General features: G+C 42.2%; 1 protein-coding gene across 25 annotated transcripts in view; it reads left to right on the top strand.

Annotated features, from left to right (window-relative positions):
* MAP4 (microtubule associated protein 4) overlaps positions 1 to 23,540 on the top strand; it is a 1,807,860-nt gene that overhangs the window by 10,338 nt on the left and 1,773,982 nt on the right. Inside the window, exon 1 of one of the 25 annotated variants that reach the window (XM_086941025.1) lies at positions 5,122 to 5,260. The exons of the other annotated variants lie outside the window; for them this stretch is intronic. The gene's annotated coding sequence lies outside the window, so the exon portion shown is untranslated. Of the gene's footprint in view, positions 1 to 5,121; positions 5,261 to 23,540 lie in introns of those variants that run through there. 25 annotated transcript variants of the gene reach the window in all.

Raw genomic sequence — 23,540 nt, 5'->3', positions numbered from 1 at the left:
AGACAGTATAGGCACTCATGCTTGTCTGCATTTACATTCAGCGTGCTGGTGCATGAAATCCTAATTTGTTTTAACAGTTTGAGGGAGCGGCCGCAGGGATATATGATTTTTTTCTCCTTTGGGTGCAAGTAGTGGAAGCACGCCCTCTACTGCCTCCTGCTGGTACTAGTAGGAGCAGCTCCTTAGCAGCTATGAAGATGCAAGGCCCCTCCCTACTTTCTGCCCTGGCCCCTCCCCCTCTCCTTGAGGTGAGCTCGGCATCACCCTCGCTCATAGCCTCGAATCCATCACCCTGCTTCCAGTATGCACACCCCGAGCACGTCCTCGAAACACATTTCCATTCTGTCCATTCCTATGCATCATTCATTTATCACGCAGACACCTCTCAGATCCGTTTCAAAGCCAAACTGCAACTTTCTTGCACTCTCACTCATCCTCACTCACCCTCAACCCTTCACCCTCACTCACCCTCAACCCCTCACCCTCACTCACCCTCAACCCCTCACCCTAACTCACCCTCAACCCCTCACCCTAACTCACCCTCACCCTCACTCACCCTCAACCCCTCACTCACCCTCAATCACCCTCAACCCCTCACCCTCACTCACCCTCAACCCCTCACTCACCCTCAACCCCTCACTCACCCTCAACCCCTCACTCACCCTCACACTCACTCACCCTCACTCACCCTCACACTCACTCACCCTCACACTCACTCACCCTCACACTCACTCACCCTCACTCACCCTCACCCTCACTCACCCTCACCCTCACTCACCCTCACTCACCCTCACCCTCACTCACCCTCACTCACCCTCACTCACCCTCACTCACCCTCACTCACCCTCACTCACCCTCACTCACCCTCACTCACCCTCACTCACCCTCACTCACCCTCACTCACCCTCACTCACCCTCACTCACCCTCAACTCCTCACTCACCCTCAACCCCTCACCCTCCCTCACTCACCCTCACTCACCCACACTCACCCTCCCTCACCCTCACTCACCCTCCCTCACCCTCCCTCACCCTCCCTCACCCTCCCTCACCCTCCCTCACCCTCCCTCACCCTCCCTCACCCTCCCTCACCCTCACTCACCCTCACTCACCCTCACTCACCCTCACTCACCCTCACTCACCCTCACTCACCCTCACTCACCCTCACTCACCCTCACTCACCCTCACTCACCCTCACTCACCCTCACTCACCCTCACTCACCCTCACTCACCCTCACTCACCCTCACTCACCCTCACTCACCCTCACTCACCCTCACAACCCCTCACCCTCACTCACCCTCACAACCCCTCACTCACCCTCACTCACCCTCACAACCCCTCACTCACCCTCAACCCCTCACTCACCCTCAACCCCTCACTCACCCTCAACCCCTCACTCACCCTCAACCCCTCACTCACCCTCACTCACCCTCAACCCCTCACTCACCCTCACTCACCCTCAACCCCTCACTCACCCTCACTCACCCTCAACCCCTCACTCACCCTCACACAGTGCAATAGGTCTCGGAGCATTTGAGTTAGAGCTTTTAGAAATGTTTATGGCTTTTTTTTAATTCTTTAGCATTGGCTACAGGAAACAAAAATGCTAAAGATTTACAAAAAAACCCATAAACAATTCTAAAAGCACTAACTCTAATGCTGCGAGACCTATTGCATTTCCAATGCTTGTCTGTTACATGCTCTTAAACATACATGTTGAAAGTAACCTTTATCGCTGTCTGTACGTACTTTTAAAAAACTGACATTACCCAGGGCTCGAGTCGGGGATACCACGCGGGTGGAAGGCGTCCCCCCACTTATTTTACCGGGTGGACGCCTTCCCCCTGCCAGACAGCTGGACTTCACTCTTTGGCCTCTCTGGGACGAGGAGCTCGGAGGTCACAGCGTGCTGCTCACGTGCTGACTTCTCAGATAGATCGCATCTAAGGGGTGAGCGAGGGGAGGCAATCAGCCCGATGGTGCAAGCCACCTTTTGTGACGTCACTTCCGGTGACCACGTCCCCCCCACTTCTTTTTTTAGGACTTGTGCCCTGCATTAGACCTTCATTTAGTGTCTATCCATGCAGTCACTCAAGCTTGTTAGGCCACGGTATGTGAATATTAACATCATAGTTTTAAAAATAAACAGATGAGACTTCCGGATGAAGCTTATACAACTGTTAATACACCCACATTATAGTATTACTATACTTACTATTCAGGTGATTGTATTGCTTTAATACGTATTGCTCCTTTGCGCACACAAATCCTGCTGATGTTTAAGTGCAAGTTGCAAATACATGTTAACTACTTGTGGAGGTATACCATTTTCAACTTGTTTTTTTTTTGCAAAAAAAGGATTATTAAATGATAAAAAGGACAAAAAAAATATGTTCACTTGTAGACAGACCTCCCAAAAAATAAATAACATGAAACTGTGAGCCCTTATTATGATGAAAATAACTTTGGGACCTATTCTCAACCATGCACTGGCAAAGACAGTTGGTCGTGCCCTTGGGACCTATTGTTTTTAGCTAAGCTGTCCAGCATCTGCAGTGCTATGTAACATGACTAGGGAAAAGAAGTTAAAAAATAAAATAAAAATTTTAAAGGCGCTAGACATGGCGGTTGCGTCATTTTGAAAGAGAGTATGATCCTGCCTACAAAATGACACCTAAAATTTTTTTACATAACAGGAAACGTACATATAAAAAAAAAAAACTGCAGATAGCAGAGTAAGACGGAGGTTTGGTGTGGGCAGAAGCAATACTGAAGGTGCAGGTTGGGAGAAGTAACAGAGGGCCAGGGTTTGTGGTGGAAGTCACGTGGGAGGGAGCAGGTGGGAGTGCATGAGCAACACCAGAGGGCAGGGTGAAGAGGAGAGAAGGAGGGCATGGGTGAGGTGAAGTAACAGGGCGAGGGTAGGTAGGAGGAGCAATGGGTGAAAGAGCAGTGTAGAGCGGGTGGAGGGGAAAGACGCTGGCGACAGAGCAACATGGAGTAGACTGGGAAACAAGTGCACATGAGCGACGGCTGAAAAGCAAACCCGCTATTATGAAACGCTTAACCCAGGAAAAAAATTATGCATGGAAAGCAAGCATGGAAAGCAAGCATTGAAAATGAAAAAGCCGGCCAATCAAAAAATGGTAAAGAGGCTATGCTCCATAGGAAGGTCAAACAAGAAATTGACAAGCTGGTCCATTAATAAAAAGCAGGCAAATGAGTGACATGGAATGCCAATCAGTGGTCTGCTACGGGTGGGCTCCAAGCCTTTATATATATTTTTGGTAGGCCCACAATGTCTTTTGCCACCAGATAACTGTGCTGTCTGGTAGGCTCGCGCTAAAAATGAGCGAATCCACGCCGATGCTAATGTAGGTTTAAATTGGAGCGCACTTTTTTTTCCCGCAAGTGCACATCTGTGAGTGGTAAAAGCACTGCAATTGTTACTGAATACCTAAAAATAAGGACATTGTAGGTGTTCTTATATCTGCAGTGGGAGTTCCTCTGTAAGACGCATCTTCCAAAGCTTATGGCATTACAACAGGACATTATGCCCATTTTGCAGATTCTATGTTGTGGAATATAGTCTTGTTGATTTGCACATATCCTTTATCTTTAGGCACAGCTTAAAACTGTTCACCCGAACTGAGCTGTTCGGTTTTATATAGCTCTTACTGCAAAGTTCGTGTGCCTTAGATCTTCAAATAAACTGTTTCCCTTTTCCAGCCCTGTATTACTCACTTTATAGACTTGGAAAGAATGTGAAGTGTAGTAGGTGTGGCCACATCTGTAGGTTTCACTAAAATTTCTTTAACAGTTTTATTAACCAACCGTGTTAATTATTAACCCCTTTCCATTCACCTTTTGTGTCCTCCAGATAACATTTTGGTGCGTATATATCGTCTTTTAAAATCAACATTTGCTCTGTTGTTCAGTGATTGTCAAATTACAGTCCTTAGTATACTTTATTTTTTAAATGATAAGAAATTGCCCCATAGCCTTAGGTTGGTGACTTGCCTAGTCAGACTGACGCGGATATGAGCCTCTGAACTGCTTTTTTAATAATAATTTTCACACTTTTTGTCTATTTTTTTGTTTGATAACATCAGAAGACTTGCACTGTTGAAAAATTGCAGTGGTCATACTTTAATGCAACACATTTTCAAAACGATATCCCGCTGTTGTACCTGAAAATAAATTGCAGAACTTTAGCAGTGAACAACAGACCTAGGCAGATTTTCTATAATCGTCAAATTAAGTCGGAATGTGTACATGGCAAACAAAGACACGTTGATTTACACATGTACTTTTCTAAGACTCCTTAATTACATTAGACCTTCATTGATGAATCTATTAAAATCTGACCCAGTGTTTTTCATGTAAGAAGACCTTTAGGCTCCATTCGAACATTATACGTCCCTCAAAACTGAGCAGACTTGTGCTTTTTTTGGCAATTGGAAGTTATTTTCCCTAGTTTATTCTCGAGTTATTCGTTCTCCATTTGAGCACTCAATAGTTCTTTATTGTGTCCAGTCACAGTAAGCACTTATATATTCCTTGGCCATTTTTGAGCGTCTCTTTTCTTTTCCCTGGTGTTGTCTCTAGATCTTCCTTGGTCCGTTTTGGGGATCGCCCCCTCTTATTTTTTTAATTTCTCTAGTTTAGCGCTTCTTTTCATTTTGCTGTTTCATCCATATACGTTTGCTTCCCAGTCCCTCCAAGCCGTTCTCTCGTAGAGGCCGGAGGATAGCTGTGGGCTGACATCAGCCCTTCCTCGTGCTGTAACCGAGTAACCCAATGAATATAGGATTGCAGGTCCGTCGTCGTGGTTGGGTGTGGTGCCGAGGGTGGAGATGTACCAGGGACTTCAGCAGCCGCGGAATCCAGGCCTATTCAGGATGAGTGCCCAGTCATCGGCAGAGCAGAGTACACAGCTCCCAGCTATTAATACACACCAGACTCGTCTCCAGCATAAGTACGGTGCTCGCTCTCGGGGAGTAATTGTCTTTTATTAAATATGACGTGTTCGCAGTAATACTACAGCTCTGCAGCACGGTCACCTGTAACCTAAGGACTCGCTATCTGAATTATGTAATTAGAATTGGAGACGCTGATCTCTGGGGATTACCAGCCCACTGCTGTCAAAACAAGATGGTGAATTAAACTTCGAATTCAACGCTTCTATTCTATTTTTGTAAAGCAAATGTGTGGATTCATTCATATTGACTAGCGGAGCTCGACAAATTTTGTGGATTTGGGTGAGTGTTTCGTTTTATTGAAATGTATTTTTGTCTTGTGGTCCGTTGAGAATTAAATGCAGCATTGAGTTAAATGTTGCAGGTGGAACGTGATAATCAGTTGTGTGTTGGCTCTGTGTGACAGAGCCAAAAGGTTAACAAATAATAAATAATTACTGTTGGGTTTCTTTAGCCCTTTGTACTATTAAGTGACCTTGAGGCTGCACACGGTGTTTACCTGGATTAATTGCAAATAATCCTGTCGGCATGTAACACACCTTCTCAGATGTTGAGAACGGAACCCGTCAATCATGTTTGACCAAACACATCCACCGGCATTGTTTATGTAAGCCATCTTTGAGAAGAGGAAGAATCTGATATTTATTAAACTGGCCTTCTACCTTGTAGTTTACCTATTACAGTTCTTAAAACACTGACCTCGTGTACATAAGTTACCAGCTATATCGTGAACAATTCGGATTCTACGTCTTTTGACAGTTGAGTGGAAGTTGATAATTAGTATTCCCCTAAACGATTCTTGTTTTATCCACTTCAACAGCATACAATGTTGAATTGGCCTTGTAGGATTTCAACTCTTGAAAAGCGGACTGCCTTAATCTACCAAGAGATCTGAGCCCACTGAGCTATCTTGTTGACTATATATCTTGGAGCATGGTTTGCTATCTAATTAATTGCTGACCTCGAGACTTTTACTTAAACGTGTTTACTTCTGTTTAGCACTCACTTGCTTAAGTGTTTGTACAGAAAAAAACTCACTTAGTTGTCTGACTTGTTTAACTATGTCATATAAATGGATGTATGGCCTTTGTTGATCACTGTTTTGATCAAATGTGGTCCTGCATATTGTGTGTGTGTGTGTACGTATGTAGGTGTATGCGTGTGTGTGTGTGTGTGTGTGTGTTTGGGTGTGTAGAAGTATGTATGTGTGTATATGTATGTATATATTGATTTATTCTTGGTGCCATGTGTAGGAAGGTGGATATCTGACTATGGTTACCCCCAAACTTTTTGCCTGGTGTTTAGCTGGTTTTTGACATAGTTGGCCTGGGATCCTGCTATTCAGGGCCTCAGGCTAATTGCTCTCTCCTTAAAATGGACTCCATGTACCTTAGGTGCATACACAATTGGAACTGGTTCACCTTAGAGGGCCCCTGTAACAGTGTACCATAGGTACCCAGGGCACAGGTGTAGCCAAGGCCTACCAGGGGCTGCAGCATGTATTGTTCCACCCCTGGCCTGGCCTCCATATTTTGACACAACTGGCTGATCACTCAGCTGGGGTAAGTTGGTGTAATCGCCTCTTGCTTAGATATAGTATCCCTATATCTAACCTTAACTGGACACATGTTAACCTATAAGCCATTCCTATGGAAGGCCCCTGCAATCCTGGGGGCAGAGTGCGTGGTTTCATGTGAGATGGTGCTCTAGCATGAGCTGAGCCTGTCTGCAGCTGTCGGGAACAACTCCCTTAGCTGTTCCGGGATATTGCCATACCATATACTCTTAAGTGCATTATAATCCTCGCGGTTGTATGCTAACTTTGGTTTGGCTTTATCAAAACATGTCGAGTAAGGTGTCATACGATTTGGAATACTATCCCCTCGACAGTTCTGTCGATGGGGATAGCAACCCACCCTTCTAGAGGGACACGACATGTACATAACCTGAACCCCGGTTAAAGTTAACCAGAGCCTCAGCATCACAAAATGGATGCTGCCACCACAGACACAAGTCTGACCTCCTGCTGCTGGGAGTCCTTCCAGCGAGGGAGGCTTGGACAAAGGGTTTCCTGCCTTGGGAGGTGCAAGCACCACCCCAGACAGGATTTTGTGTATTGGGTAGGACAGGGCTGAATAGAATCAGACATGCCCGGGGCACACAAGGTGTCCTCGTGCATAAGCCAGTCCAGACCCGTCCTGGGACTTTCCAGACCCAGGCCTGGCGAGGAGCTGGACAAAGGAAAGGGGGTGTAACCGCCCCCCTTCCTGGTCCCACCCAGAGGGACCTAGCAGGTGATCCACGCCTCAGATTGGGAATAAGAGTGGGAGCAGTGCCATAGCACCTCAGATCATCCTGAAATCAACTTAAAACTAAGAAGACGCCGGACTTCGACATTCTGCTGCACAGAAGACTGAAGAGCATCTCCCTTGTGGCCTAGGAGTGGCCACCCTGTGAACACAGGCACCATCCAGCAACTCGACGTCTGCTTTGCCGCCGCCTCCCGCCGGAGCCCGAGCCCAGAGCTTGACGAGACCCAGACTCCCAGACTTCTCACCGCCCGATCCACAGTCCTTGCAAAGAAGGGACCCGTGGAGGCACCGAGAGACGTGGGACCGGACATCTCGGAAGACCCCCGAAAAGCTGACTGGGCAGCACCCGAGGCACCCTCGACGCTGTGGTTTGAGGATTGAGAAGCCCTACAACCGAGCAGCCCTTGCACCGAAGTTCAGCCCCCCAGCATCTCCACGATCTACGTGGGGCCCTTTTGCATCGTGCCACTCAACGTGCCATCATGGCCACATGCCATGTGGTCAGCGGCCATCTTGGCGACGAAACCTACAATCTAAACACTGCGGGTCTGGTTGCTCCAGACTTGCCCTCGCTCCTGTGAAAAGGAGCATCCGCTCTGACCTTGCTGGTCCGAGTGATAAGCCTTTTTCGATTCCTGCGTGACTTGCATTAGCCAAGGCCTGTTTGCTCCGATCAAGTTGCCGACACCGCCATCAGCTAGAGCCTTCGTGGGACAGCTCGTGACCGACGCCTGGACGTCCTCGACCTCTTCGTGTCCACGTGGCTGCAGAGAGAAGCTACACCTCATCGCCTGTTTGCACCCGACATCGCCTGGTTCCATCCTGGTTCCACGGTAGTCACTGGCTAGTGACTTTGAACATTGTCCCCTCTGCTTTCAGGTCTTCACCACTTCAGATCCACCCTTGGGTCCACCGGAACTCTTCACATCGAGCCGCCTGCAGCATCTTCAGCTCCAAGCACCATCGACCTGCGTGACGAAACCCGACACTACTTCGCACCTGTGCACCCGCTTCCTGTGGGTGAGGTAACTCAGCAACGCCAGTGTTCCCACACTGGTACACACCTCTAGTGTCTGTGTCTAAAGTTTCACTCCTCTAGGTCACTCGGAAGGTTCCTTAATAACTAACTTTGTAACTTTTACGCACCATTTACTTAACATTGGTATATGCGTGCACTTTCCGCACTGCACCCGAGTCCCGCGGGCCTTTCCCGACTTCATCACTGTTAGTCCCGAACAGCTCTAGCGATTTCCCCAGGCCCTAGGCCTACTTCCTTTCAGCTAGGTGGTTCTTATACCACTATTTTAGTATATGGTTTAGGTGGCCCCTAGGGCTCATCCATATTGTGCAACTTTTGTGTATTTAAACTGTGTTTTTGTTTTAACGCATTTGCTTCTGTGCTCATAAAGAGTATAGGGGATTTTGTAGTAAATATATATATATATATATATATATATATATATATATATATATATATATATATATATAATCTGTGTGGTGTCCTTTCATTTGGTATTCAAGGAGATTGTGTATGGTAAAACAGCCTGCTTCACATGCCTTTACAGAGTTTAGCCTAAGACTGCTTTGTCCACGCTACTAGGATAGCTTGTCTATAAGGTTGACTTGCAACCAATCATCATAAGGGTTGCTTGGCATGGTACAAGGTGATCACTAGAATTAGTGAGCATCACATACCAGGCCAACTTCTCACACCATGCTGCTCATTGTCCGGTACACTGTAGAATATTTTTCTCTGTCCGTCACCTCTTAATTAATTTCGTGTATTTTAACTTATAAAGTTCTTGTTTCAGAATGTGGTTTGCATTTCTGTGTGAGAACTTTTTGTGCAATTTATTCTTGTGGGACATATATCTATGATAAATAACATCATGTGGCTTTTTCTTTGGGTTTAACTATGAAAGCTCAGAAATAAAATGAATTAGTCACTGCACTTTGACTACCATGTAACTGTCCATCGTAAATAATTAAAATGCTGCCTCTGTCTCGGAATCCCACATTGTGTGCAATGGTAAATATACTAAAGTCCATGAGGAAATTTCAAGACTAACTAGTAACTGGGAGCGGATGTGGCCTAACACAGATGTAGACAGGAGTGATTTCTAGAGCTCCGGCCTCTGAATCCTCCATCCAGCAATATCCCTGCCCCCAGCCCCCCTGCAAAATACAGGAATCTTCAGTTAATGTGCCCCAGCACAGATTACCCGGGGGGGGGGGTGTCGAAACAATAAACTGCGGCGGAGGCCGTAGAACTGCGGCTGTGTGGGAGAGGACAGGGTCTCTGTGGCATAAATGTCCGTCTGACCATCTTCCTTCAGGACGAAGAGTACAGAATGATAATGGTCCCTTAGGTCTGGTCATATAAAAATTTTAAAAAACCAAGCTAGTCCCGACTTTACTTAAAAGGAATGTTCCAGGTCTCAAAACACTGGAAAGAACTCTGAATGATTCTTCAGCAATTTGGGAGTCTGATCTGTGTAATCCAAAAGGATTTTCTAGTTTTAGCTGCTCGCTTCCATCAAACACAGCACACAGGCTAAGTCTCCTCACGCAAAACGCTGTCACCGCAAGCGGCACATACATGCTACTGAGACGTCGACAAATTCATCTATTTCCCCAGACTGTCTTTTTTGATTCAAGGAAATGTTCTTTGTTTTTTCTGGACATTTTCTTGCAGTTTGATATAATTTTGGAATAGATGCATAGACTCATGATTTGAAGATATTCATTTTCTTCAAAATAACACAGGAGAGCGTCCCTAAAAATGTAAATAATAAGGGGAACCAGTGAAAGCAACAACAAAGAAAAAAAACGACCCCTTATCTAATTATTTACATAATTGGTAAAGATATAAAAAATTAACAATGTCCCACAGAAATAGTTTACTTAATTTATTATCAAAAATATGTATTTTTTACTGAACAGATAGACAAAATACATATTACCCACATAAGCGCCCCAAACATGTAGAAAAAGAACTATACAAAGTCTGTACATGTCTCCAAACATAACATACAAAAAACAACCATATATTGTGAAAAAACAAGTGTCACATTAACACAAAAAAACACAGATAACAAATTACACACAATATATTTAATACATAAACAATGAAAATGAGCCAACGCGCGTTTCGGGGGTATCATGTACTTTAAACCATCCTTCATCAGGGCGCTGAATTGATACTTTTGTTCAGTGGTAAGGAGCCATCTGTCACCATAAGTGTTATAACGGGCTCTATACAATGTAATCATAATATTCTGTGGGAACAAGCAAACCAAAGCAATCTATATATTATTTCTAAGTTTTATGATTAAAAAGAAGGAGCAAGATGACTGGTAGACACATCACCACCACTAATAGGTCGCAGTAGAGGAGACACCATGTCGCCCAGTGTGCAATATGAATGGGAACAGATATGTGAAGATGCCTAAGAACAGTGAGAATTATAGGGAAAGCAAACTCCGCCTGAACCCACTGGAAAGATGGAGACATAGAAGGGAGACTCTAACATACTTTCCAAGTATGTAATATTCCATATAGATAGGACCATCTGTAGGACCGAGTCATCAACTCAAGGGGAACCGTCTTGTCGAGATTAGGGTATCCGGGGAAGAATATAAAGTAAAATAAAGAAGGTAATTTGGGGACTTGAGGGCCTGGCGAGACTATAATGGGGGAGTATGGAATAATTAGAGGCAGTACATACAATGTATTTCGTCTATCTGTTCAGTAATACACTTACTGTATATACAAGGATGATGTGATTTTTACAAAATGAAAAATATATTTTTTGATAAATGAAGTTAACTCTTTTTGTGGGACATTGTTTATTCTTGATATCTTTACGAATTGTGTAAATAATTAGATAAGGGGTAGTTTTTGTTCCTATGTTATTAATTTTCTGTTCACCATGTATTAGCCTCTATCATTGAGTTTTGTTAGATTAATTTGCTGTACCCCTTTTCAGTCTGTACAAATTAAATGAGTTTACTTTTTGAGAATTTACACCTGCTTAAAATTGTTTACTACAGATTTCTCTAGTTGAAAACTATTGAATTGAAGCCTAGATTGTCACAATTAGCTACCAGTAGGAGCTTAATACAAAGTCATTGACTTGAATAATTTAAATAATCATACTGAACAAAATCCCTTGTAGGTGCTGGTACCTTTTTTCAGTTATCGTGCCCGAGCCTCCAAGGGTATATTGGGTTTCCCACTTTGTTATGGGATGATGAGGATGACGCCTTAGACGCCAGGAAGGAGAAAGCACCTGCGTGGCCCACCCTGGCAGACATTATGGAGGCCATTACGGTGTCTCGTGAAGTAATTGAAACAAAAATCGATGCTATTGGCACCGACCTCAGCCTCCTAAAGGATGATCACCGCAGATTGGCGCTTGCAGACATCCCAGCAGAGATAACAGACCTGAAGAAATCTGTCAGTAGTAAGGGAAAAAATAAAGATACTGGAAGCACCGGCGGAAGATAGCGAAGGGAGATCTTGCAGAAATAATTTGCGCTTTGTTGGCCTTATTCTAGCAAACAGGGACATCACCAGTCACTGGAAGGCAAGGGGAGGCCCTCACGTAGATAGATGGAAGAAGGAATTTGAACTGTGGGCAGGATACAAAGGGGCTGTACGGCTCCCGGACGCCAGACGCAGTGGCAATGAGAAGGCGCTAGAGGCAGCAAGGGCGTGGGAAGCGTTAATACTGCAACTCAAACAGCCGGAGGAGGCTATGGTTGAGGGGAGTCGGAGGACTCGCAAGACTCTAAACCATAACGTAGCCTGTTATAAAGGTATGGAAGGCATGGAACAGAGGAGAGGGGGGCAGTGGCGTTGCGTCCATTGGGGGCGTTGCCCCACTAATTCTTGTAGGTAACAAGGACCCCCTGATGTGGATACGACTCCTGGGTCAGGGACAACAATTTTTATGTAATGGCATATACCCAGGCAGACTTGACACAAAAGCTGGCTAAATGGTAAAAATAAAAACATAGATGTGTACCAGATAAAAAGTAATGCAATGGACTGAAATGATATCAAAAATAGTTAAATTTTAATAGAAATACACTTATCACATAAAATACATAAAACAAGTTCATGTGGCTATTATTTAAATATATATTAGAAGCACATCATGATGCATAAAAAAAGGATCTTTTGTTTTCCTTTTTATGAAGAATAGGGCTGTGTCAGCCCTATTCTTCATAAAAAGGAAAACAAAAGATCCTTTTTTTTATGCATCATGATGTGCTTCTAATATATATTTAAATAATAGCCACATGAACTTGTTTTATGTATTTTATGTGATAAGTGTATTTCTATTAAAATTTAACTATTTTTGATATCATTTCAGTCCATTGCATTACTTTTTATCTGGTACACATCTATGTTTTTATTTTTACCATTTAGCCAGCTTTTGTGTTTCAAGTCTGCCTGGGTATATGCCATTACATAAAAATCGTTGCCCCACTAATGCCATGGCCCCATTTAGAATTTAATCATTCTACTTATGACGCTAATTGCAGTAATCGGATTCCTGATTGAAATTAGAAATAGAACACGCCACAGGTGCTGAAGGGGGGTGGGGCTGCGGCAGCACTCTCGGGTTGAGTGACAGCGGCGCGCAATAGTGCGCATTTTCTTTTTTGGGCTGATCATTTTTACGATCAGCCCGAACAAGCACACTCTCCTTCCCCTTAAGAGACCGAGGGTTGCTTCATGTGCAGCCCCGGTCTCCCTCAGCCAATCCTGGCGCTGCTTGAGCAGCATCTGGATTGGCTGAGGGTGGTTGCCAGCCACTCACCCAGAAGACATTGAAGGCGCCAACGCACCGTACCCCGGCCCAGGAGCAGACAGCAGAGGCGGCGCATACCCGCCCGGTCAGGTAACTTTTAAACTTAAACGACTTGGCGCGGCCGCTTGTATCAAAGCGTTTTTTTTTTTTTTTCATATGTCACCAAGGTTCTGGAAAAATTTAATGCATTAGACAAAAAACGTGTATGAGAGGAAAAAAGGCCTCCAACCCGAGCCATACGATCGATCGTGCGTCTCAGGTGTTTTCAGCATTCGTGTTCGTCGAAGAGCACTCGGGCCCTCGCTTGAACTGCCGCAATGCTCGCCCTGATGCGCCGTCGTGCTTTGCGAAAACATGCTCAGAAAGGCTCAGCTGTGTTTCCGTGGGCATCCGAGAAGTAACCAAAAGGTCACAAAATCAATGGATATTCAGAAATTTCATTAAAGGGAATATTGATTGAGTAGGAGCCAGGACAGATCGTCAACATCTGACAGCCTTCCACTGGTCGGTGGTTGCACCTGCGGTATAAATGCACATGCACATGCCTTTTCCTGTGTTACTTTATACCCAGCTTTATATCTGTATTTTTATAGCACAAACTCCACACAGCTGGGTTTCAGAGCGCTGCACAAGATATTGTAAACGCATGGGTACAGGTAGCGTAGTATGTAACTATTTTAGAGCCTAGAAAGAGCATTTGCAAGTTTAAGACCACAAGAAGCATCGAGAGGAACAACTTCATAGTCCTGTTCGGGTCTGCAGTTCTAACTAGGCCTTCTGCCGTGATTGGCACCTCTTTTAAATTGAGTCTGTTGACGAGAAGTGGCTTTCCCCAGACGCTGGGCTCTTTCAGCAGTCCCGCTCCGATTCACCCTGGAGACAGAACCGGTGTCTTTTCCCTTGATGAAAGTAGAATACTCGTAGTCCCTACTCACGTTGCATCTTCTGGTTTGCATCGTGGTATTCCACATCTGCAGAGGCCCTTCACGGGCTCGCTGCTTCCCCCTGGCTGAATGCTGGGCATGCACTGCCCATTTCAAAGTATGGCTGGGAGGTCAGTCACCAAAGCAGAGTGCTACTAATGCTCTTATGTCACATATTAAACAATATATACTATTATCATGTCAGCATTATCATAGGGTCTTCCAGTACGGTATTGTTATTTAGAATATTTGTTTCAACAAAGGGAAGTGGAAGGGTAGCCAGAGAGGACAGTGTAATATCCAACGCCATGGTGATAGCAAGGAATGCAAATATGAAAGAAAATGAAATATATTCAGCTTCTGTGAAGGGAGACTACAGAATGGGCAAATAATGAAAGAAAAGCCTGGCTTTTCTGAGATGGGAAAGGACAGAAGGAAGAGTGTAGTAATCTAGGATGATCTATCTTCTATGTCTATAATATAATTACAGTCTTTCAGTATGTCATTGTCATCTCTATAGAAACAGAATGTTTAGCTTTGAATATTGACTCTCTGCTCTAGGCAGTCCGATTCCTGGGAGCAGTTGTGACTAATGGACAATAAATACTATCTGACCCATCATTGGTGTATGTATGGGCTTACTTCAATTTGGCGACGAGGACTGGCCATTAGTCACATTATCCATGTGTGTTTAGGCTTCTAGATCGCCATTTGAGTGAAGTTTGGAGAAAACTATTTTTTTTCATGTCTAACGCTGATGGGATCGGGGATCTCGGCGTATATCGGAAGCTGTGTGGAACTTAATTCTTGATTACATCAAGGTTATGATTTTGTAGAGAATTGGTGATTTGTTTCTACTCTACAATTTGGAGTTTGTCTTTTTGTGCTTGAAGCTGTTTACGTGTCATGAGCACGTCAAGTGAAAGTATTCAAAGGAAGTACGATATATACACGACACGAGGAAATTGGTGAAGATATATATTTCTTTTAATAAAAATCATATCACCATTATCCAGCCGTCAGGATATCATCGTATCATTGTTTGCTTTTACAAAGAAATCTGAGGTACTGTATCATTTTAACTATTCAAATTTGATCTTGCCTCGATTTTAAATTGTTTTTGAATCGCTATTTTGTTCATGCAAGCTTTGTGGTGCAAGACTCTCTCTAACTGCCAGGAGTGACCGTTAATGATTTTCCGGTGCCAGAGCTCTGTTCCGTGCTGCTTCAGACAACAAGTGATGACATTGTCGAATCCGGTGGAGGTGTAGGCGATTGATTGCTCACACGTCAGTAGTGCACGTCAGAAGTGCAGCGCTGAAAGAACGCTTCTCCTGTCGTACTAAAGAACGTCAGCACGTAACTTGGAAACATCTATTCTCTCACGCACGTAACCTGGAAGTGGAAGCCTTCTGTTATTTTTGTACGCATGCGGGCTGTGTAACACTTATTCACATTGGCATGAGAAATATTCCTGAGTCGCACTAAGTCGGGTGTATTGTACTATTTAAAAAGGCGTATGCGCAGTTACTGACTGTAAATGGATCGCATTCAAATAATTGACTAACATATAGATTTGAAACATCAATATACAGCTTTGAACGTCGTTTTCATGGTCAGTGGGAAAAATCAGTACTATCTACATCGTGCAACTGAGGAACATCCATTACTTGTTGGACTTATTATTTTTTTGGGGTGTTCCAAACAACAGCATCTCCATGTCATTGGTCTCGGTAATACAGTAACAGTCAATATATGCTCTGCAATATATCAATAACTTATACAGGTGGTCATTGCAGGAAAAGCTGTTGATAAAGTATACACTTGATATACATTTACAAAATTTAGGGCTGTGTGTGTGTGTATGTGTGCGTAGAAATCCATAGTGATATTCATTATATCTGTTTTTTTTGGGTTTTTGTTTAAAATGCAAAACGTGCAAGCTCCTCCTTCGTTTTTGCAGCTCCCAGGTGATCCACCAGTGAAATGGATGGTATGGTTTAGGGCTTTTGAAAAATATTTAGGAGCAATTGGTGGCAGTAGATTTAGTGCTCAGAGGAAATGTTTTATACTTGAGCATAATTTAGGGTTCAAAGGACAAGCAGTTTTAGAACATCTTCCTATAACACAGTTAGGGGAGGAGGGGGAGGAATTAGATGAGTTTCAAAAGGTAGTTATGAGTTTGCAAAAACAGTTTGATGTCGAAAGTCGCTTAGTAGTGGCCAGACATACGTTTTTTTTTACTAGGAAACAAGAAGAAAACGAAAGCATAATTTTCTTATGTTGCAGCTCTATGAATACTTGCATCTGAATGTGAGTTTGAACAGTTCACGTCACTACTGATTCGTGATCAGGTTGTGGTTCATACAAATAATGGGAAAGTTCAGGAAAAGTTGTTAACGCCTAAAAATCCTACATTAGATGAGACCATATAGATTGTAAAAAGTATAGAACTTTCCCAGAAATCTAAAAAAGAACTTAAACCAGAGAAGAACATGGTTAGTGTTGTGAAAGAGACTGAAGTCGTGAAAAATGCAAAAATTCAGGTTAAAGTTCCACAACGAGTTGAGTATAGAAGTTCAAATAGTACTGAATTGAAAGGTTCCAAATATGTACCCAGTAAGTCAGTTTCAAGAAATATGTGTAAAGTGTGGGGTTTTCAGTTAATTTCCCAAATTCGAAAATTTGTCCAGCAAAGAATGCTACATGTCATAAATGTGATAAACAAGGACATTTTGCAAAAGTCTGTAATTCAAAAAATAGTGTGAAATATAGTCTATGTAGAAAAGGAATGTGAGAGTGACAGTGAAGTGGTAAGGTTACTATCTGATTTGGTGGTGGTTGTGAAAGATGAATGTGAGGATTGTGTAGATCCAATTGTTGAGATTTTAGTTGATAACAAACCCCTTGATTTATTAGTTGATTCGGGGGCACGTATAACAATGATAACTGATGAATTATTTGAAAAAACTTGGAAAGAGAAATCACTTAATCCACCAGATAGAAGCTCAGTTTCATATGAAGGAAGGAAAATTGAATTATCTTGGTTTTTGGAAACCACATTGGTGTTTAAGAATAGATCTATTGAGGGCAAAGTGTATGTGGCGAAAAAAGGACTTAACATTTTAGGATGGTATCATCAAGGTTTATTCAGCATGACACTTAGGCCAGGTACTAAGGAACAAGTTTCAGTGGTGAAAGACCCTGATATGGAAAAGACACCGCTATCATGGTTTGTTAAATTTCCTAAGATATTTGGTAATGAATTAGGATGTATTTCTGGTTTCAAACATTTAATTAAAGTAAAGGAAGGTGCTGTCTCCATTAAACATAAGTTACGCAGTGTACCTTATAGTGGTAGGGATGATTTGGCAATGGAACTCAAGAAGATGTGTGAGACGGGAGCAATTGAGCCTATTGAATCGTCACTTTGGTTATCTCCCTTGGTTGTCAGACGCAAACAGAATGGTAGTCTTAGAGTCTTCATTGACCTACGCAGTGTGAACAGTGAAATTTGGGTAGATTCTCATCCCCTTCCACGTATTGATGATATTCTTTCTAAATTTGCGGGTGCTAAGTATTTTTCAAAAATTGATTTAGCATCCGCTAATCAAGTTCAATTGGATCCTTCTTGCAAACCTGTTACAGCGTTTGTGTCACCAATAGGGACATTTCAATTTAGGAGGATGCCCTTTGGACTGGCCTCTGCGGCTTCAGTCTTTCAGCGCATAATGGAAAGGGTTTTGGAAGGAGTTGAGGATATAGTGGTATATCAGGATGATATTTTTGTGGCAGGTAACACAAAAAATGTACATGATCACAATTTATCTAAAGTTTTAGAAAGACTGGAGGGAAATGGAATTGTAGCAAACAAGCTTAAATGTATTTTGGTGTGCAATCTATTGAACATTTAGGACATCAAATTTCAGGTGCAGGAATAATACCTAGGGAAGGTCTTATTCAGGCGTTAGTAGATGCCCCCAGTCCAACATCAAAGGAAATGGTATCTTCATTTTTGGGGATGTGTGAATTTTATTCAAAATTAATTTCAAAATTTTCAATGAAAACGGTGCACATGAGAATTACTTAAAGAAAGAGCTATTTTCAAATGGGATGAGACATGTCAAAATGAATTCATTAGTTTATAAAAAAGAGTTGGGATCTTGTGACATTCTTACGCCATTTGATCCAAATATCAAATGTACAGTGTCAGTTGATGCTAGTTTATATGGCTTGGTAAGCTTGATATCTCAAGTGAAAGAAGGGAAAGAATTTACAGTGGGGTTTGCATCACGTGCGCTAAGACCCAGCGAGAACAATTACAGTGTAATTGAGCGTGAGCTACTGGCATGTTATTGGGCCATTGAAAGGTTTAAATGTTTTTTGTGGGGGAAGGAACTTTAACCTACTCACAGATCACAAACCATTAATTCCAGTTCTTCAAGGTAAAGTGGTGAAAGATCATACACCACGAATTGCCAGGCTTAGTTCTAAACTGTTACAATATAGTTTTCAAGTTGCACATATATCTGGTGATAAGAACTCTCGGGCCGATTTCTTATCAAGATTTCCAGTTCCTATGACTAAGAATGATTTTAAAGAAAACATTGAGGATTGTTTGATTGCGGCAGTGGATGCTTGTTCAGTGGTGTGTTTCACTGAAAGTGAATAGTTTTCAGCCATGGAGGCTGATTTAACACTTAAGAAAATTAAGCGTTATATTGTCACAGGGTGGCCTAAAGAAAAACATCTTGATAACAATTTTCATCCTTTAGCTAAAATTGCTGATGAACTTACTGTGGAGGAGGGTGGTATGATTATGAGAGGGGAGAAGTTTATTCCACCTGAATCTTTGAGAAATCACATAATTAATTTTGGACATGAAGGACACCTTGGGCAAACCAATACTAAAAAAAGAATTCACAATTTTTATTGGTGGCCCTCTATGGATCGTCAGATTAATTCAGTGGTGGAAGATTACGTGATTTGTAATACCAGTGACAAAGTTATAAAGATAGTTTCACCTCCTGTACAAAAAGTGGATTTGCCTGATGGGCCTTGGTTAAAATTGGCAGTGGACTTTGTAGGACCTTTTAACATCTTCCCTAATAAATACACATTTGCTGTGGTTGTTGCTGACTAGTTTAGTAAATGGTGGGAGGTTGATTTTATGACTGATCCCAATTTATTAGAGGTTATTACATTTTTTCAGAGTTTATTTGCAAGAGAAGGATTTCCAAAAGAGATCGTTTCAGACAATGGGGTGCAGTTCACTTCGAAGGAAATGTTTGACTTCTTTTCCCAATCAGGTATTGTTCACAAAAGAGTAGCTTTATATCACCCACAGGCAAATGGTTTTATTGAGAGGAATAATCATATTCTAGTGGAGTGCATTCAGTGGGCAGTTTCATCTAAATTTGATATCAAAGAGGCAATACAAAGTATGTTGTGGGCTCATCGTACTACACCAAATGCTACAAGTCCATTTAAGCTGTTAAGAGGAAAAAAAGCATCATTTCAATTGTGTCCAGCTTGGATGAAATAGTGGGGTTATCTTACTAAATAAGAAAGAAGAACCCTTACTAATAAATACAACACATCATAGAAAATTTCTCTATGTAATATGGAACGGTACAGCTCCTCCTGTCCAGGCACCTCTGAGATTAAGGCCAAGATTAAAGGGAAACATCTGTGTGGTGGACAAAGGAAGAGAAGAAATGGGTGAAAGTGAATGTGAACAGTACTTTCACAGAAGCAACACTTTATTAGGCTATCCCACGTTCCTGGGAAAGCAGATGTGTTTTATATATGGGGTAAAAGCATTCACCTGGTTGCTAAAAGATTGTGGAGGTTCCAGTTTCATAGGATGGATTTTCCCTACCTTATGGCACAAACTAAAAAAAGATTTATAAAAACATGCATTAGTAAACCTGAATTCTTTACATGGGGGGAAGAAAATAGACCACACGGATACAGCAGTCCAAGAAACTAGCGACCTGGGAAATGGAATCTTACTGTTTCTGGGCATAACCCTTATTTTCAGACAAATAAGACAATTGGGTAGATTGCTGGAGGCAACTATGAATGAATGCTCAGCAGCATTGGGTAACATAACAGTAGAAATGGTTGCTATGAGGCCCGTGGTTCTACAGCACTGGTTGATTTTTAGACCTTGTAGCTGAGAAGGGTGTAGTCTGTAGGGTGATTAAAACGTATTGTTGCCTTTGCATACCAGAACATGCACAAAGTGTGTATAAGACTTTGGAAATCTACATAATAATGGGCATCAGGTGCATTTGGGGTCCTTCTTTTAGTCTTGAAGCTCATGGTTATTGAAAGGAATATGCTTGGCAATATTGGACAGTGTGTATTTTCATTAATATATTAGTATCAGCATGTATCCCATAACCTAGTTTTACTACAAGTAAACTATGGTGTCCTAGATAAACCCTGATCAGCATGAAATTCTGCATATGATACAGATAGAAATGAAGTGAATGCGCATCTAAAAGGCCTTATAAAGTGAGGATTGAGAGAGATTGTAATTTCTAATATTTATTTTTTCCTCTTTTCTTTTATCCTTTACATGTACTTATTCTAGGGATAAACCTGTTTAGCTGAGTGCAACTAGGTTCATGGAAAGGTTATTTGAATTTTGTGCCTAAGGATAGGCTCCGACTTCAGAATGTGTTCCTTCCCATTCAAAGATAACTAAAGGAAAGCATTTATTTCTCACTTAGTCTTGTAAACTGCCGCCAGGGAGCAGGTAATGAAGCTGATGCTGCACAGATGTTCTTATAAGATCCGTTCTAAATACTGCAAACTCACCATTGTTTTGTCATTTCAATGAATAATAGTTTGTTTAAAGTGTTATCTGACATTGTGAGAAAGGAAGGAAACCAATCAACTGTTGATCATAAATAGGAAGTGGTCTGCAAATTTCCTGCTACGGCTGCATTTCATATGGATCTTTGCTTTTTTGTTAATAATTTTCACTAATTCCTATATGACTACAAATGCATATAAGTGAAGTAATTTGTACGCTGAAGCAGACTCAATTGCTAATGCTCAGGCTCCACTGATGCAGAGGAAGTAGAATAAATAATATTGAAGATTCCCTATTACTGACTCCGCCGTTATCGGACGACTTAATTTCAGCTTTAACACCCACTTGAGTAGAATTGATAAGTTGGACTCTGACAAACCTGTTAATTCAGTAGGAAGTAGCTAGGATATTTCGGTATGTGGGGACTATGGTTTGGCATTGGGCAGGAAGTTCTAGGAAGGAGCTGTCGCAGTAGTAGTTGGTTGCTGCCATGCAAATCTGTAATGCCCTGGATAGCAGTGCAAATATAGCTAAGTGTTGGAATGAGGATGCGAGGCATGGCTGGTAAATTTGAGTGGCTGACTAGTTTGCTTGTTAGCTTTGTTTCAGGAGGGTGGTAGGCTGAGGGAAAAGCTGGATCTGGTGTTTGTTTGGTAGACTGGATTGCAGAGGCTGGGATTCAGCTAAGGTTTTAACTGTATTGATTTGGGCATAAACAAACGGTGGGTTCTATTGAATCCATCTGTGGCAACACAATCTCTATTGACAGCAGTGCATGGGTTGGAAAGGTCATTAGTATTGGTGGACAGATCACAAGATGGGTTCGAGCAAACTTTAGTGTACAGAAAAAATTCACTATTGCATGGACTTGTTTCAGGATGTACTGTATTTAAAAAAAATATATTTCTTTTCTGGATGGACTTTACAATGTGTTAGGCAAGGAAGCAGTTCCGGTTTCATTGGGGTTGTAGGCATTGAACTTGTAGATTCTTTGTCCTTAGGGCAACTATATGGACCAGTTTTGGAGCTTAACTTTGATCTCTCTTAGTGGTATCATGGTATATTTAGTGAAGAAGAGATTGTGGTTGTAGTCCTCGATTTTGCCTTTTTCCGAAGTCCTCGGCATAGTGCTAGTGATGGATGCATGAATCTTGGCTGTTGCACTGAGAAGCGTTTTTTTTCCTTTTCTTTTGTGGAATGTCTGTTCATGCTACCCTGCCTGTGCAAATGAGCAATAGTTGCCCAGTAGTGAGTGGACCGGGGGGAATTCTGACCACCCAGTAAAGCTTCTTGGGTTTGAAACTTAAAATGGGGTGTTGTGGGTGGGGAATCTCAGTGGCTGGACCAGTGAGGTATTGTGAATTTGATCACTGTAGAGAATTGGGTTGCTTTGATGCACAACTTGTATGACTGATGGATCATCATAGTGCCTCTAGCTTTCATCCCAGCCAGCTTTCAGTCAAAATTGTAGTTGCTGCTTTTTTGTTTAAATCAGTTATGTTAACAGTAATATTAATGCTCGTTTCGCCTGAAAATCACAACTGTAATACCGGGACATAATCCTCTAGGGTATACTGGGAAATACCCACTGAGGTCTGTTAAGGATGTAAAGTGCATGGTATGTAAGTTGACGAATCCCCTTACATGCTTGATTGGTTGGAGGGGCTAACCACATTTCTTTGTGTTAGAAAAAGATAATTTCTTTAAATTTTTACTTTTTTTCTAAGTACACATTAGATTTTATATTGTGCTACGTGTTGCAGTTAATGCTGTGGCAGAACGGATTGTCTTTACTCTGTCTGGATGTATGTGCAACAGTCTGCGTTCTTCTCTCAACATCGAGCGGCTTCCCTTTTCACTGCTGTGAGATGACATATGTGATCACCTTGAAATCCTTTGTAGAATCTGCTCCTGTTAATAAACATATTTGTTAATAAACATGTATACAGTTTTCGTTCACTATATGGTTTCTTGGTACTAGAGTGGACATCCTGAAGTATTGTAACGTTTTGGAGAAGTGAAAGTTATTTTTGAGAGCCTTTCTGAAATAGCTTGAGTAATAAATGGAGCTCACTAAGGAGGCAGGGGATTCCAGTCATTGGATCCTTGAAGAGACTACTCCACCTCCCTCCCCCATGTTTACTCTTTTGAGTCTTTAGATGACAAGCTGATTAGCCAAGAAGGATTTCTTTAATCTGGTGGAAGCGAGAGGAGGAAAATGTTCAGGAGTAAAAGTGACAGACTAATCAGACCTCACTTTTAACCGAACACTTTTTAACAGAGGTCCACCTTCAATGGGAAGCCAATGAAGTAACTTAAGAAGAGGAAAAGCATGATTCTTATCTACTGGATTTTGTAACTAAGTAAACAACCGGTTTTAGAAGTACCTGGATAGACCGCAGGGTAAATAATCTTGGTGTTTTTGACATATATGTAGTAGTTAAAACACTTTTGAAGTGGATAAGGCTTGCAAGAAAATCAATTTACAGAGTAAAGAGATGGTGGTGGGGGGGGCATTTCTCAGGGACATACCAGTGTCAATGGGTGTAGACAAGGAAGTGGGTAGACCAAATTAGTGTAACCGGTGACCTATCTGAATTATAAATGTACTGGTTCAGTAATCCCCTGCAGCCTCGTAACAGTTTATATAGATACACTGATTGACAGCATGAAATACAGG

This window comes from Lissotriton vulgaris, chromosome 10, assembly GCF_964263255.1.
Source record: "Lissotriton vulgaris chromosome 10, aLisVul1.2, whole genome shotgun sequence".
Classification (NCBI taxonomy): Eukaryota; Metazoa; Chordata; class Amphibia; order Caudata; family Salamandridae; genus Lissotriton; species Lissotriton vulgaris.
The sequence above is the reverse complement of the archived record's forward strand: the minus strand, read 5'-3'. Positions and strand labels throughout refer to the sequence as shown.